This window comes from Chelonoidis abingdonii, chromosome 1 (genome assembly GCF_003597395.2).
Source record: "Chelonoidis abingdonii isolate Lonesome George chromosome 1, CheloAbing_2.0, whole genome shotgun sequence".
Lineage (NCBI taxonomy): Eukaryota > Metazoa > Chordata > Testudines > Testudinidae > Chelonoidis > Chelonoidis abingdonii.
In genome coordinates, this window is record NC_133769.1 from 257573418 (window position 1) to 257591350 (window position 17933).

The following is a 17933-nucleotide window of genomic DNA, read 5'->3' on the forward strand; positions in this document are numbered from 1 at the left end:
TCTGTTCATCAGAGGATGGAGATGGATGGCAGGAGAGAGATCACTTGATCATTGCCTGTTAGGTTCACTCCCTCTGGGGCACCTGGCACTGGCCACAGTTGGTAGACAGATACTGGGCTAGATGGACCTTTGGTCTGACCTGGTACGGCCATTCTTATGTTCTTATGAGCATACCTGAAAATCTCTGGCTTGAGAGCCAAAGTAGTTTCATGGTGAACTCTCAGTCATCTCTATCTTGCTTGTAATGTGGCTAATAAGATTTCCAAGAGAACTTAACTGAAATACCATTAAAGAAGAGTGCAACTATTATTGCACTGCATTGTTCCTAACAACCCATTAGTACACCATGCGTTGGAGGCAAACTGTATATTTCTGCTGTGCCGTGTCATAAGGGGCACAGGGCTAGTGTCATCAAGAAACTTTAGCATGGCAACATGGAGTGAGCTCTGAGCATGCTTACAGTATTAGGTTCTGGAGGTGAATTAGTTGGGCGAACACCTATCTTCCTTGATTTATGCATCACTGTGGAGCTCAAATGTCTGGATGCCTGGCATGGGGCTGCAATGCATGTGCCCAGAGGCAAAAACATAGGCATCTATGGAGTTTTACTTTAAAAATGTAGGCACAGAACGAGTTTACGTGCTTACAGGGTTTGGCAGCTGTTGAGTAGGCATTTGTGAATCCCAATGGGACTTGATTCTGGGATTTAAGCACCTAAAGTGGCAGTGAGGTGCCTAAGTACTTTTTGAATCTATCTTATAATCACTAAGAGCTTGATCCTGCTATAAGCCATGTGTAGACAGAACTTCCATTTCTTCAGTAGCAGCTTCAGAAAGCTTGTGGAATTGGGTCCTTAAACGATTAACATAGTCATATGAATTGCCAGCCCCCATGGGGGTGGGGAGGGAACATCACATTTCCAGCCCCACTCTGCCCCCAGACCAGCTCTGCCTCCAGCCCTATTCAGCCCCCAGTCCTGCTCCATCTCCAGGCCCAGCTCCACCCTCACTCCCTCTCCTCCCCCAGCTGGAGCTCCGCTCTGCCCCTAGCCCAGCTCAGCCCTCATTCCCCCTCCACCTCCAGACCAGCTCCTCCCACAACCCCAGTTCTGCCCTCAGCTCCCCTTCAGCCCAAGCTCCACTGCTGAAGAAGCCTTGGCTGTTCAGTAATGGGGAGGAGGGCAGTGTGAACAGATTCCCTTAGTGGGCTGAGGCCGGGGTGCGCAACTGCAAAAGTTTGAATACCACTGGCCTATACTGTCAAAAGACATCTAGCAAGGGATTGCAGAAGTCAAGAATAATGTGCTGGAGATTTCCATCCTAAATGAACAACTGTGGCAAGGCACCTTCTCAGTCTTCCCCAGTTCTCTGCTGCTTTTAGCCCTTGGGAGACAGGCTTCATGGTAATGCAGTCCGCCTTGGGACACAGGGGAAGTCTGGCTCCCCGTATCTCCACCAGCCCTTGTTTAGCAAATTCTTACCCCCTTGTGGTGAGTGAAAGTACTGACACTCTCTCGGCTGTTGGACTCGCTGTTTTTGCTGCCTCCTCACTTCCTGGGCAGCAGGGCCTCCTCCTCTCTCTGCTCTGACCGCGCCTTCCTTCACAGCGAAGGGTTTAAAAACGGTCATACAAGGCGCCCCAATTGGAATCAGCTGGATCCTAATTAAGCCTCAGTGGTAGCTCCACCCCTCAGCTGATTCTAATTTGCTACCTTGGTAACCCTTTCACAGCTGAACCTGATTGACCTGTGGTTACCTCTCAGTTGATAAGGAGGAGGGCCTTTTAACCCTCTGGTACTGATTCCTACCCCTCCCTTGCAGCTGTCTGTCCTGAGTTTATCACATCTCCCCCCCGCCCCCGCTCAACACTACAGGGTTGGGCTACTTGGGTTGGCAAACAATGTACCCTTGAAAGGCCATCCGCGTTGCCATGCTTGATTCCGGACCTATGTTGTACTCTGAAGTGGAAGGGCTGTAGCGACAGGAACCACCTTGTCACTCTCGCATTTTTCTCTTTGTTTTGATGCATCCACTTCAGAGGGGCATGGTCCGTGACAAGGGTAAACCTCCGTCCGAGTAGATAGTAGCGAAGGCTTTCTACGGCCCACTTCACGGCCAGGCATTCCTTCTCTACTACGGCATATTTACATTCCCTGGGCAGGAGTTTCCTACTGAGGAACGGGACTGGGTGTTCTTCTGCTCCAACCATTTGGGAAAGAACCGCTCCCAATCCAACCTCAGAGGCATCCGTTTGCAAGATAAACTCTTTCTCCCAATCTGGAGATACCAGCACTGGATCGGTGCACAGGGCGGTCTGCAGATCTGCAAAAGCCTCCTCAGCCGCGCTAGACCATCTTACTATGTCTGGGCCACGGCCTTTTGTTAGGTCTGTTAGCGGGCATGCCCTGGTGGTGAAGTGGGGGATGAACCGCCTGTAGTACCCAACCAGCCCCAGGAACGCTCTGACTTGTTTCTTCCGGACTGGTCGGGGCCAATTCTGAATTGCCTCTAACTTGTTGAGTTGGGGCTTCACCACACCTCTCCCCACTATATACCCAAAGTATTTGGCTTCTGCTAGCCCAATTGCGCATTTGGAGGGATTTGCAGTCAGCCCCGCCTTCCTCAAGGTGTCGAGGACTGCTTCCACCCTTCCCAAGTGCGTCTCCCAATCTGGACTGTGTATAATGATGTCATCAAGATAGGCGACTGCATACTTGCCATGTGGACGCAACAGTTTGTCCGTGAGCCATTGGAAGGATGCAGGAGCTCCATATAAACCAAAAGGGAGGACAGTGTATTGATACAGTCCCTCTGGTGTTGAGAAGGCCGTCTTCTCTTTGTCGGCCTTGGCCAAGGGAATTTGCCAATAACCCTTAGTCAGATCAAGGGTGGACAAAAATCGTGCTTTCCCCAGTCGGTCAATTAACTCATCTACCCGGGGTATGGGGGACGCATCAAATTGGGACACCTCATTCAGTTTCCAGAAGTCATTGCAAAACCTCATACTGCCATCTGGTTTAGGTACAAGGACCACTGGGCTTGACCACTGGCTATGAGACTCTTCAATGACTCCTAACTTCAACATTTTCCTGACTTCTGTTTTGATCTCTTCTCTTTTTGCCTCTGGGACCCAGTATGGCTTGACATTCACCTTCACTCCAGGCTTTGTGAAGATGTGATGGTGAACCTCAGTAGTCCTGCCTGGCTTTTCCGAGAACACGTCCCGGTTGCGCTTAATCATGTTGATCACCTCAGATCATTGGTCAGGGGTCAATTCTAGGAATATTCTCACTTGGCTTGGTGGGTTGCTCGCGGGAGGAGGTGACCCTGGAGTGACCACATGAGCTTCTCTGTCTTGCCAAGGTTTACATGATAGATTTGCTCCAACTTCTGGCGTCCAGGCTGTCGGACCTTGTAATCGACTTCTCCAATGGCTTCTATTATCTCATATGGCCCCTCCCATCTGGCCAGGAGCTTGCTGTCTGCTGTGGGTACACGCACCATTACCCAATCTCCCACCTGGAATTTTCGGATCGTCGCTTGGCGATTGTAGTATGTTTGTTGGGCCCCTTGTGCCCTTTCCATGTGTTCCCGCACTATGGGGGTGACTTGGGCTATCCTGTCTTTCATCTGCAACACATGCTCGATGAGGTTTTTCCCTGGGTTCAGCTGTTCTTCCCAATTTTCCTTAGCAATGTCCAGTATGCAGCTGGGGTGTCGACCATATAACAGTTCGAATGGGGAGAACCCAGTTGAAGTCTGTGGTACCTCCCTTATCGCAAACATTAGGTACGGTAGCAAGGTGTCCCAGTTCTTCCAATCCCGGCTCACCACCTTTCGTATCATGTTCTTCAATGTTCTATTAAAACGCTTGACGAGGCCGTCTGTCTGCGGATGATAGACTGATGTCCTTAGGGTCCATATGTGGAGCATTGCACATAGGTCCTTCATTAATTTAGACATAAAGGGAGTCCCTTGATCCATCAGGATCTCTTTGGGTATTCTCACTCTAGCAACAATTTGGATTAATTCTTTAGCTATGGTCTTGGACGTAGTGTTCCGTAGGGGAACGGCCTCGGGATACCGGGTGGCATAATCTATCACCACCAGTATGTGCTGATGGCCTCGGGCCGATTTTTCTAGCGGCCCTACTAGGTCCATAGCTATTCACTCAAAGGGGACTTCAATAATCGGCAGAGGTACCAAAGGCTCCCTTAAGCATGGTTGGGGCCCATGTAATTGGCATTCCGGACAGAAGGCACAATATCGTAGGACCGCCGCATATATTCCAGGCAAAAAAACCTCTGCAGAATTCGATCCAGGGTTTTATCTACTCCCAGATGGCCCCTGAACAAATGGCTGTGGGCTAGCTCCATCACTTCCCTCTGATGTTTCTGTGGTACTAGGAGCTGTTCCACGACTTGCTCTTGGATATGGACTACCCTGTATAGCAGATCCTTCTTGATCATATAATATGGCCCTGGGCCCTTGGCTCTTCCTTCCACCGGGACCCCATTCACCTCAACTACTTCTTTGCAAATATTATTATATACTGGATCATTGGCCTGATCTTGCCCAAAATTCTCTAGTGAAGGTCCAGTTTGCCCAAACTCAGGGGGTTCTACTTCCCCCTCCCCTCGAGGGAGGTCCCTGGGGAACTGGGTCTAGCTGCTGGCGTCCCAACCTCCTGCCTAGTTTCCTTGTCAGTCTGGCCAACTCTTTCCCCTACGAGTATAGGCTTCTGGTTCTGGGTCAAGATTCTCGTTCCTCTCTTCTTATCTGCCCTCCTGTCTCGCCGAGTCTTCCTGGGCTTCCTAGGGGGAGAGAATAAATCCTGGGCAAATTCATGGAAGGCCAGAGGGTCGCTAACTATCAAGGCCATCCCATTGCTCTCTGGGTTGTTACCTCCTTCTGACTCCCCTCCAGGAATTAGACTGCCGAACCCTGGGAAGTCTCATCCTATGAGGACTGGGTAGGGGAGTTTCGGGACCACCCCCACCATCACCTTAGTGGGGTTTCCCAGGACCTCCATTTTTACTGGGATGGTCGGGTAGTAATTGACATCCCCATGGACACAGGATATCCCTGTGCACTTGGCCCAGGATAGTTGATCATACCCGACCAGCTTTCCCGAGACCAGCATGACTGCACTTCCTGAGTCTACTAATGTGGTGGTCTTTATGCCGTTCATTTTAACTGACCTAGTATATCTATGAGGGACCATTGCTACACCTACTAGATTTATCAGGTCACATGGCTCTTCCAGATTTCCCAGGTCACATTGCATAGGCTTCTCTAGGTTTTGGGCATTGGGCAGCTATATGCCCTATCTCTCCACATGCATAACATCAGTATCCTGCTTGGGGCAGCCCCCTAGTTTTTGGGCTGTGAGGCCTTGCCCCCTGAGTCTTTCTCTCCCAGTCCCCAAGTCCCTCTGAGTACTCTGGCTGCTCTTCGGCCTCCTTCCTCCCCTCTACAGTTCGGCCCGGAACTACGGCAACTCGGGCTCTTGATACATAGACTTGCCTCCTATTCTGGTGCCTCCCTTCCCCGGTGGTCCGAGAAAGTTCATGCGCTGCTAGATGTCTCTCTACGAGGGCAACTAGCTTATCATAGCAGGAGGGATCATTTTGACTGACCCATCCTCGTATGTCCGGCGGTAGCCCTCTCATGTAACTGTCCAGAACTATGGTTTCCACGATTTCCTCCGGCTGGTGGGTCTCGGGGCGCAGCCACTTCCTGGCTAGATGGATCAGGTCAAACAGCTGAGACCTCGGGGCTTTGTTGACTTGGTATTTCCACTCATGGAACCATTGTGCCCTTACAGCTGTTGTCACGCCAGACCTCGCCAGGATCTCCGCCTTTAGCTGGGAGTAATCTGAAGCTGCTTCTGTTGTCATATCAAAATATGCTTTCTGTGCCTCCCCACACAGAAAAGGAGCCAGAATACTGGCCCACCGGTCTTGGGGCCAGGCCTCCTGCTGGGCCGTTCTCTCAAACACAAGGAGGTATGCCTCCACGTCATCATCCATCGTCATCTTCTGTAAGTAGTGGCTTGCCCACAGGGGCCGAGTCCCATGGGGGCCGTGCGCTAGGGTGGTCAGGGCCTTTAACTGGTTCACAACCTCATGCAGGGTGGCTCGATCCTGAGCCGCCTGGCTCATCAGAAGTTGATTTGTCTCCAGCTGTATTCGCACTGCCTCCTGCTGGGAAGCTATCTGTACCCTGATAGCTTCTTGTTGGGTGGCAGTAGCCTGCACCAATGCCTTCACTACATCCTCCATTTTGGGTTTTTTTTTTCTTTTTCTTCTTTTTTTTTCTTTTTTGGTTGAGGGGTGCTTTACCCTGCCCCGAGACGACTTGCCACGAAGTCTCACTCACATCCCACTCTTGACACCACGTGTGGCAAGGCACCTTCTCAGTCTCCCCAGTCTCTGCTGCTTTTAGCCCTGGTGAGATAGGCTCTCTCCTAATGCAGTCCACCTTGGGACACAGGGGAAGTCTGCTCCCCGTATTTCCATCAGTCCTGTTTAGCAAATTCTTACCCCCTTGTGGGAGAAAGTACTGCCTCTCCTCCTGGTGGGACTCGCTGTTTTGCTGCTCCTATTCTTGGCAGCGGGGTTCCTTCTCTCTCTGCTCTGCGGCGCCTTCCTTCCACAGGGAAGGGTTTAAAAAGGTCTCAGGCAGCCCCAGGTTGGAATCAGCTGATCCTAATTAAGCTCAGGTAGCTCCTCCCTCAGCTGATTCTAATTTGCTACCCTGGGAACCCTTTCACAGCTGAACCTGATTGACCTGTGGTTACCTCTCAGTTGATAAGGAGGAGGGCCTTTTAACCCTCTGGTACTGATTCCTACCCCTCCCTTGCAGCTGTCTGTCCTGAGTTTATCACACAACCGTGACACTTCTTAATTTTTTTTCCTCCGCGTTTCATTTGTTACAGGAATGCTTCTTCTCAAACTGCCGTGGCAGATGGTAGCATAGACCAGTTGGTGATTACACACGTTCTGGCAATCTGTAGATGTTATTAGCGTGTGAATGCTCTCGTGGGGTCTTTGTACTCATTGCTCCGCCTCATCAGTGTGTAAACGATGCAAGCCTCTCATGTATCTGTTGTGTCTGTCTGCTGGATGGCTGCCCATGACACAGAGTCACTTTTCTATCCAGTTCCTCTATAACAACCTTACAGTGACCCAGCTTGCACTTGCTTATGTGCTACTCTGCACCTTCTGATCATTTCCCAACGAATGTGACAATTTAGACTGTTGGTGCTATCCAGGCCTTTTTAAACCAAGTCCCTGCCTGCTTGCATACACAATTATATTCATGTTAGCTTAACTAGAATTCAGATATATACTTATGCTCTTTTCACTGCATATTACTGTTACTTTTCTGTGGTAGTTAACTGATAAGCCATAGCTTGTCTTATAGAGTATGATTGCCATATGTCTTCTTCAGGATTTCTCCATTCTGAGCTTGTGAAGTTTCTTTTAGAAAAATGTAAGGTGGTGATAAATTATTGTCTCTAAGAATTCTTGAAGAAAAAAAAAATTTGCTGGGATCTGAGAGAATTTTTTTTGTGAAAGGTGCTGTCAGCTTTTTCATTCTATTTAAACCTTTTCCATGTATTAATAAGGAAAAAACTCTATGGTATTCCTCATGAAAACTATACATATATATTTTTAGGTTCTTATAATGTTTAATTTCACTTCAGTATACTTCACCTTTCTTTAGGGAGTCTACTTTATCTTAAGGTACTATAAAATAATGCAGTATATTTTTCGTGTTTCTATGCCTTTCTAGAAATTTTTCAAGAGTATTTGAATGTTGATATCACTTTCTGCTCTTTTGCATCCATGTTTACGATGTGAAGGGAGAATTGGCTTCTGAACAAGTAACTTACAAATTGAAGATAGGTGTAAAATTATACTCTTGCAGGTATTTTCTCAATATTCCAGGCATATGAGCACATATTACTGTCTTTAAAAGGACCTAATGTATATTATATGCAATAGCAATAAAAAAATTTCTAGATAAAAGTTAATATGGGCTGGCATATCACTTGAATCCTGCAAAATACAATTTTTTAAAATAATTTTTAAATAGTGTTTTTGTAGTTTAATTATGTATTCTCATTGCTTTCAAAGATTTGTACCCATCTGTCAATTCCTTTTGTGTTAATATTTTGTCATTGATACTATACAAGTACGTATTGCTGCAACATTTTGTTATATAGCACAATTAGGACCCAGTGATCTGAGGTGCTGAGCGCTGACAGAGTTGTGCTGATCATCCTCCACTCCCACTAATGTTTAGAAGAACCTAGACTCTCACGGTGGTGAATCAGAACTAGGACATGCAGGAAGACAAGAAACCCGCAATGAAATTTGATGTGGGCTTGGGTGTTGCCAGAATGGCACCAAGGTGGATGTTGTTTGTGACTGGTTTGGATGAACTGAAGCTTAGTAGAGGTGAGAGTCCAGGAAGTTAGGGAGATGAAAGAGGTTGCAGTAGCCAAAAAGCGTCACTGACATCATTGGGTTATTTGTCTGAGCAAGGAGTGCATTGAGCAGGCCCAGTACAATAAATGTATAATTTGATCATTTTATCATTTTACAAGGCATTTCATCTATTTTTAAAATGCTATTTCTATTGAAAAGTCTCTCAGCTGAATAGATTTTCGTCATGGATAGTTCTCTGAAAACATCTGCACAATGTGCAGCGGGAGTCAAAGAAGCCAACAGAATGTTAGGAACCATTAGGAAAGGGATAGATAATAAGACACAAGATATCATAATACCACTATATAAATCATTGGTCCACCCAACATCTTAAATACTGTGTGCAGGTCTGGTCATCCCATCTCAAAAAAGATACCTTAGAATTAGAAAAAGTACAGAAAAGGATTAGGGGTATGGAACAGTGTCCATATGAGGAGAGATTAAAAAGACTGGGACTGTTCAGCTTGGAAAAGAGATGACTGAGGGGACATATGATGGAGAGCTATAAAATCATGAATGGTGTAGAGAAAGTGAATAAGGAAATGTTATGAACCAGGGGTCATCCAGTGAAATTAATAGGCAGCAGGTTTAAAACAAGCATAAGGAAGTACTTCTTTACACAATGCACAGTCAACCTGTGGAACTTATTGGCAGGGGTTGTTGTGAAGGCCAAAAATATAATTGAGTTAAAAAAAGAATTAGAAAAGTTCATTGAGGATAGGTCTGTTAATGCTTATTAGCCAAGATGGTCAGGGACACAACCCCCTACTCTGGCTGTCCCTAAACATCAAAATGCTAGAAGCTTAGACTGGATAATGGGGGTGGATCATTCAATAAAATGCCGTGTTCTGTTCACTCCCTCTGAAACATCCAGTACCGGCCATTGTCGGAAGACAGAGTACTGGGTTAGATGAAGCATTGATCTGGCCCAGTATGGCCTTTTTTATGTTCTTATGATTGTTTCACTGTTTAGTGATGTACACATACATATTTTAGGGCAGAACTGAGACCAGGCTGATTTCACCGGTGGCTTTCATTTCCTCAGGCAGTGTACTTAGTGCAAAATATACGTATGGTAATGCTGGAAGTTCCAGACCTGTGTGACACTAGGCAGGTAAGCAACTTTGAAATCCTTAGTACAGGATTATATTTGTTGTTGTAATTGCAAACTCTAGTGGTGACCATAGTGCTTGGAAATTGCTCATTGGATATTCTTTTTGTGACCAGTTCTGAAGAGCTCTGTCCATGCAGCACCAGCATTCTGAATGTTGGAGGCGTTAATTGTTATCATCAGTGGAAAGAAGCTAAATTGTCTTAGAATAAATTCCTATAAAGAATCCACTTATCAGCATTTATGATGACAATTTTTCAACAGGTTTTTGTATTTTTGCAAAGGAATACAGTATAAAAATGTATGCTACCTCTTCATAGTTAAGATTGAAGCTAGGTTTCCATTAGGAGTCTGATTTTTCACCCACTTCCAAATAATTTCACAGAAGATAAACCAATTTGCCTGAAATTTTATATGTGAGCTAATGCTAGGCTCTAATTTCTTTTTCTGGGAACTTTGAGGCAAATCAGAGAAGACATTTGGGAAGTATGAAGAATTGCATATATTTATTGAATGTTTTCCCAGCTAAATAAATAAATTTTTTTTTGGCTTGTTATAACTCAGTGGTTTGTCCTAGAAACTCTGAATTTGTTTTAATCTGTGAAAGCAGCAGAGAATCCTTTGGCACCTTATAGACTAACAGACGTTTTGGAGCGTGAGCTTTCGTGGGTGAATACCCACTTCGTCAGACGTAGGTAGTGGAAGAAAAGCCTGTCCTATCTCGGGGACTCTCTTTCTGCCCTGCCACCCCCACCAACATGATACAGTTCTGTGGCGATCTGGAAGCCTACTTTCGCCGTCTGCGACTCAAAGAATACTTCCAGGACAACACTGAACAGTGCACTGATACACAGGTACCCTCCCACCAACAAGCACACAGAAGAAGAACTCCACATGGACTCCTCCTGAGGTCGAAATGACAGTCTGGACCTATACATTGAATGCTAAATCCACCGATGTGCACAGGCAGAAATCGTGGAAAAAACAACACGCTTGCCTCATAACCTAAGTCGTGCAGAACGCAATGCCATCGCACAGCCTCAGAAACCACCCTGACATTATCATCAAAGAGGCTGATAAGGAGGTGCTGTTGTCATCATGAACAGGTCTGATTACCAAAAGGAGGCCGCCAGACAACTCTCCAATACCAAATTCTACAGGCCACTTCCCTCAGATCCCACTGAGGAATACACTAAGAAACTGCACCATCTACTCAGGACACTCCCTACACTAACACCAGAACAAATCAACATACCCTTAGAGCCCAACCAGGGTTATTCTATCTACTACCCAAGATCCACAAACCTGGAAATCCTGGACGCCCCATCATCTCGGGCATTGGCACTCTCACTGAAGGACTGTCTGGATATGTGGACTCTCTACTCAGACCCTATGCCACCAGCACTCCCAGCTATCTCCGTGACACCACTGATTTCCTGAGGAAACTACAATGCATTGGTCACCTCCCAGAAAACACCATCCTAGCCACCATGGATGTAGAGGCTCTCTACACACAAACATCCCACACAGATGGAATACAAGCTGTCTCAGGAACAGTATCCCTGATGATGCCACAGCACAACGTGGCTGCTGAGCTCTGTGCCTTTATACTCACACACAACTATTTTCAAATTTGATGACAATATATATCTCACAGATCAGTGGCACTGGGCTATGGGCACTTCGCATGGCCCACAATATGCCAATTTTTTATGGCTGACCTGGAACAACGCTTCCTCAGCTCTCGTCCACTCACGCCCCTTCTCTACCTGCGCTACATTGATGACATTCTTCATCATCTGGACCCATGGGAAGGAGACTCTAATGAAAAATTCCACCATGATTTCAACAGCTTCCACCCACCATCACCTCAGCCTGGACCAATCTACACGGAGGTCCACTTCTAGACACCACGGTGCAAATAAGTGATGGTCACATTAACACCACCCTATATTCGAAAACCTACCGACCGCTATGCCTACCTTCATGCCTCCAGCTTCCATCCCGGGCACATCACACGAATCCATTGTCTACAGCCAAGCACTGAGGTACAACCGCATCTGCTCTAACCCCTCAGACAGAGACCAACACCTACAAAATCTCACAAGCATTCTCAAAACTACAATACCCACACGAGGAAATAAGGAAACAGATCAACAGAGCCAGACGTGTACCCAGAAGCCTCCTACTGCAAGACAAACCAAGAAAGAAACCAACAGGACTCCACTGGCCATCACATACAGCCCCCAGCTAAAAACCCTCCAACGCATCATCAGGGATCTACAACCCATCCTGGACAATGATCCCCCACTTTCACAGGTCTTGGGTGGCAGGCCAATCCTTGCCCACAGACAACCTGCCAACCTGAAACGTATTCTCACCAGCAACTGCACACCGCACCATAGTAACTCTAGCTCAGGAACCAATCCATGCAACAAACCTCGATGCCAACTCTGCCCACATATCTACACCGGCGACACCCATCACAGGACCTAACCAGATCAGCCATACCATCACTGGTTCATTCACCTGCACGTCCACCAATGTAATATACGCCATCATATGCCAGCAATGCCCCTCTGCTATGTACATCGGCCAACTGGACAGTCACTACAGAAAAGGATAAATGGACACAAATCAGATATTAGGAATGGCAATATACAAAAAACCTGTAGAAGAGCACTTCAACCTCCTCCCTGGCCACACTATAGCAGACCTTAAGGTGGCCATCCTGCAGCAAAAAAACTTCAGGACCAGACTTCAAAGAGAAAACTGCTGAGCTTCAGTTCATCTGCAAATTTGACACACCAATCAGCTCTGGACTAAACAAAGACTGTGAATGGTTGCCAATTACAGAACCAGTTTCTCCTCCCTTGGTTTTCACCCACCTCTACTGCTAGAACAGGGCCTCATCCTCCCTGACTGAACTAACCTCGTTTATCTCTAGCTGCGCTTGCTAGCATATATATATCCTGCCCCTGGAAATTTCATTTCCACTACCTGCGTCTGACGAAGTGGGTATTCACCCACGAAAGCTCACGCTCCAAAACGTCTGTTAGTCTATAAGGTGCCACAGGATTCTCTGCTGCTTTTACAGATCCAGACTAACACGACTACCCCTCTGATACTTTTAATCTGTGGGTTTTCACAAGGATTTGTGCATTTTGCTGATCCTGGAGAATTAAATTAGCTAGTTATTAGAATAGCTCTAATGCTGACATTACAGAATATGCATGTCCTCAATACAGACCATGAAAAGTACAGCAGGCCTGAGTAAGAATGGCCAGTCAGGAAGAACAGAGAGAGATATGGAGTCTGGTGTGGTTAGGGGAAAGGAATGGAGGAAGAATGGGGAAGAAAGGGACTCCATTTAATGGTCTGAGATGACTACTCTCTTAAAAAAAATCCACTAATTCCATTTTAATTATCAGCCTTCCCACGTATAGGTTTTCCCTCCAGTGTGGGACGGTGGGAACCACATTGGGAGTCAGAAAGCAGTAAGATGCATCCTTGCAAACCCTGCCTGAATCCCTTCAATCACTATATGTATTTACCTGCAGTATATAGCTTCATAATTTGATTATTTATTGCTTGTTGTTTCTTCTTCTTCTTCTTCTTCTTTGATGTATTATTTGTATTACCGGAGTGGTCAGGAGCCCCAGTCATGGACCGGGACCCCATTATGCTTGGTGCTGTACAAACACAGAAACAAAAGAGAGTCCCTGCCTCTAACACTAACACTTTATGGTCCAGATACTGCAGTCTGTTATGCTGGTGCAGCCTCTAATTTCTGTTATACAAACTCCAAACCCCCTTAATTATAACAGAATTTCAGTGTACTAAATTCTGCTTTCTTTTACACCTCTTTAACCCCATCAAAACACCTAAGGACTGATTATCCTAGATTTTAAGGATGGAAGGGACCATTATGAACATCTAGTCTAACCTCCTACATAGCACAGGCCATAGACCCTCACCCAATAATCTCTGCATCAAACCTATGATGTCTGTTTGAGCTATAGCATATCTTTTAGAAAGAGATCTAATCTTGATTTAAAGACTTCAAGTGCTGGAGAATACACCACATCTGTAGGCAAATTGTTCCAGTGGCTAATTACCCTCACTTAAAAAATTGTGCCTTATCTTGAGTCTGAATTTTGTCTAACTTCAACTTCCTTTGGAACAGGATCTCGCTTTGCCTTTTTCTGCTAGATTAAAGAGCCATCTACTATCAGGTCTATATTCTCCCCATGTAGGTATTTGTAGACCATGATCAAGTCACCTATCAACCTTCTCTTGGATACACTGAGTAGATTGAGTTCCTTAAGTCTCTCACCAAAGCTGTAACAAGGAATTTTTGCACCCGAGGCAAGGGTCCTCTCCAGGGTCTTCGGCGGCAATTCAGCAGCGGGTCCCAGAGTCTCTGTCGGAGGGAAGAACCTGCTGCCGAATTGCCACTGCCACTTCATTCATTCTTCGGTGGCGGGTCCCTAAGTCCCTCTCGGAGAGAAGGACCTGCTGCCAAATTGCCGCCGAAGAATGAAAGAAGAGGCGGCGGCAATTCGGCAGCAGGTCCTTCCCTCCAACAGGGACTCAGGGACCTACCTCTGAATTGCTGCCAAAGAAGCAGCAGCAGTAGAGCTGCGTCCCTCAGCTTTGCCCGCCCGAGGCAAGTGCCTCACTCTCCTCACCCTTGTTATGGCTCTGTCTCTCACTGTAATGGACCTTTCCCAGTCCTCAAACCATTCTTTTAGGTGTTTTATGAACTCTTTCCCGTTTGTGAACATCCTTCTTAAAGCATGGATCCCATAACTTGACAGAACATTCCAGTAATGGTTTCACTAATGCTGTATTCAGAGGTAATGTTGTAGTTATGTTCCTGAAAAATGTGACTTTAAGCTAAATGATGTTAAGTGAATCCAATTTCCCCATAAGAATTAATGTAAATGGGGGGAGGGTTAGGTTCAAGGGAAATTTTTTTCACCAGACAAAAGGTTATATCTATCTATCTATATCTATAGATATATACATATACACACACACACAGAGTATAAGTTTTAAACAAACAATTTAATACTATACACAGCAATGATGATTGTGAAGCTTGGTTGAAATGGTGAAATCAGAGGGTGGGATATTTCCCAGGGAATGCCTTACTGGCTAAATGATGAACTGGCACTTGGCTGAGCCCTCAAGGGTTAATACGTTGTTAATGTAGCCTCACACTCTACAAGGCAACACGAATGGAGGGAGGAAAGACAGCATGGCAGAGAGAGAGAGAGAGATGCACATTGCCCCTTTAAGTACACTGACCCCACTCTAAGTACATTGCCTTTTTAAGTAGATCAGCAAGTTGAGACAGCTGCGGCTTCCAGAAAGCTTCCTCTGTCCTGAGCCCTGTCGTGTCCCCTCCTGCTCTATGGAGATGGGATAAGCGGGGGGCAGGAGCAGGGGGAGGGGGACACCCTAACATTAGTACTCTTTCCCCTACTCCCTCACAGCAAGCAGGAGGCTCTCAGGAGCAGCTCCAAGGCAGAGGGCAGGAGAAGCACATGGCAGTTAGAGGAGGGACAGCTGAACTGTTGGCAATTGATAGCCTGCTGGGCAGCTGCTGCACAGGGAACTTAGAGGAGTGGGGAGCTGATGGGGGGGCTGCCGGTCCACCCTGGTTCTACGCTGCCACCAGCTAGCTCCAACAGGCTGCTCTTTCTGCAAGCAGTGGACAAAGCAGGCGGCTGCCAAACAACGTTATGAAGGAGCATTGCACAACTTTAAACAGAGCATGTGTGACGTTGCAGTCTATATGATTTTATAAAAATATGCTAATGAATGAATATAATTTAACCGGATTATGCTTCATGCAAAAGGTCTTTGGTAAGGTTTTATTACAAAGCTTATAATCTACTGAGTGTGATCATCCTATTTGTATAAATGTATCACTCTTGTATTAGAAACTAGAAATATGAACTATAACTCTGAGGGCCTATTGTAATTATGCAAAGTGTGGGCCATTAATGGCAGTTTTGAATCTTGATGACTCCCATTTACCAGGACTATTGACTGTAGATGGCTCTGTTTTACTTGTAAGTCTTCCTGTATATCTGTGTGCTGGCAGGTGGGTAATGAAGTCTTGCAGTGACATGTGATCATGTCACCTGAACTGAAATCCATCTTTAACCTGGTGTCTTTCCATTCAGAAGGAGGGGTGGGAACCCAGAGAGGGGCAAAGGATTCTCGCCTTATGCAAAAGATATATAAGTGAGTGAAACAGAACAAAGGGGAGAGAGCCATCATGAGAAATCCTCTAGCTACCACATGAGCTGGAACAAGAGTTGTACCAGGGGAAAGAATTGTGCCCAGGCCTGGAAGGTGTCCAGTCTGAGGGAAAAAATTACTGAAGCATCTCTAAGGGTGAGATTATCTGTATTCAGTTTGATTAGACATAGATTTGGGTGTTTTATTTTATTTTGCTTGGTGACTTACTTTGTTCTGTCTGTTATTACTTGGAACCACTTAAATCCTACTTTCTGTATTTCATAAAATCACTTTTTACTTATTAATTAACCCAGAGTACGTATTAATACCTGGGGGGAGGCAAACAGTTGTGCGTATCTCTTTATCAATGTTATAGAGGGCGAACAATTTATGAGTTTACCCTGTATAAGCTTTATACGGGGTAAAATGGATTAATTTGGGTTTAAACCCCATTGGAAGTTGGGCTTCTGAGTGTTAAAGACAGGAACACTTCTGTAAGCTGCTTTCAGTTAAGTCTGCAGCTTTGGGGCAAGTAATTCAGACTCTGGGTCTGTGTTGGAGCAGACAGGAGTGTCTGGCTCAACAAGACAGGGTGCTGGGGTCCCAAGCTGGCAGGGAAAGAAGGGGTAGAAGTAGTCTTGGCACACTGGATGGCAGCTCCCAAAAGGGTTTCTGTGATCCAACCCATTGCAGCATGTTCCCTAATTGATCAGCAACGAAACGTTAACCAGGATGATTTTAAGTGAGGAGTTACTGTACCACCTCACTGTTCCTCCTTGATATTTCCCTGCATATATATCCAAGGATTGCATTTACCCTCTTAGCTACAGCATTGCACTGCAGTCTCATATTCAATTGGTTGTCCACTATGACCCCTAAGTCATTTTCAGAGTAGGGATGTAACTATCGGTTTAAAAAGTTAACCAGTTAAATGGTTAAAATTATTCAGTTTAACCATCAACCAAGGTAGCTGGGGGCGCCTGGCATGGCGGGGGCTGGAGCCAATCTGGCCGGGGCTGGTATCTGGGGTCTGGCTGGCATGGCCGTGGCTGGGGCCACTTTGACTCAGTTGGGTTCGGGGTCCCTCCTGCCAGCCTGACGCGAGGTTACCAGGGTTAACGGTTAACTTTGGTTAACCAATAATAACCTTTTATATCCCTATTTCAGAGTCACTGTTTTCCAAAATATGGTTCCCCAACTTGTAAGTGTGACCTACATTCTTTGTCCCTAGATGTATGACCTTGGATTTGTCTGTATTAAAAGTTCGAATGAGCCTAGCTTGCCAGGTGATCGAAGTTGGCATATATAACTGACCTGTCCCCATCATCATTTCTCCAATTTTATGTCATATGAAAATTTTTACCAACAAGGATTTTATATTTTCTTCCAGAGCATTGGTGAAGATTTGTATAGCGTTGGGCCAAGAACAGATCCCTGTGAGACTCCTCTAAAAATACCACCTTTGGATAGTGATTCCTCATTACAATTACTTTTTGCAATTTGAGTTAACCAATTTTTAATTCATTGAATGTGGGTTGCACTGATTTTTGTATAGTGTTGGTTTTTTTAATCAGAATGTCTTGTGAGACTAAGTCAGATACCTTACTGAAGTCCAAGTATATTGTGTTAACGCAGCTACGTTTATCAACCAACTTGTGATCCCATGAAAAGCTTGCTCGACAAGATCTATTTTCCATAAAATCATGTTGATTGGCATTAATTATGCTATCATCTTGTGAAACTGAGATCATAATTTAGCCTGGTATTTAGAAATTAGGGGAAAACTACTTCATTTGCTTGGCTTGTTACCTAGATGAATTCATACTGCAGTTCAGAGATGCTTAGTAAATTGAATTTTGTCTCCCACACAAATGGAGCCATAAACTGAAGAGTATATGGAATGTTGGGTTGCAATTCACTGGCAAATTCAGTATTGATTCTCTGTCTCTTCCTTGTTTCTAAATTCCATTTGAAAATGTATTTAGGTGTGACACTCTTCCAGATCTAAAGAAAAGCTCTGTGTATCTTGAAAGCGTGTTTCTTTCACCATAAGTAGTTGGCCCAATAAAA

General features: G+C 45.6%; 1 protein-coding gene across 1 annotated transcript in view; it reads left to right on the forward strand.

The window, feature by feature from the left end:
- The window catches only part of SH3RF3 (SH3 domain containing ring finger 3), a 438432-nt gene that overhangs the window by 101335 nt on the left and 319164 nt on the right, over nucleotides 1-17933 (forward strand). The gene's annotated exons all lie outside the window — the stretch shown is intronic.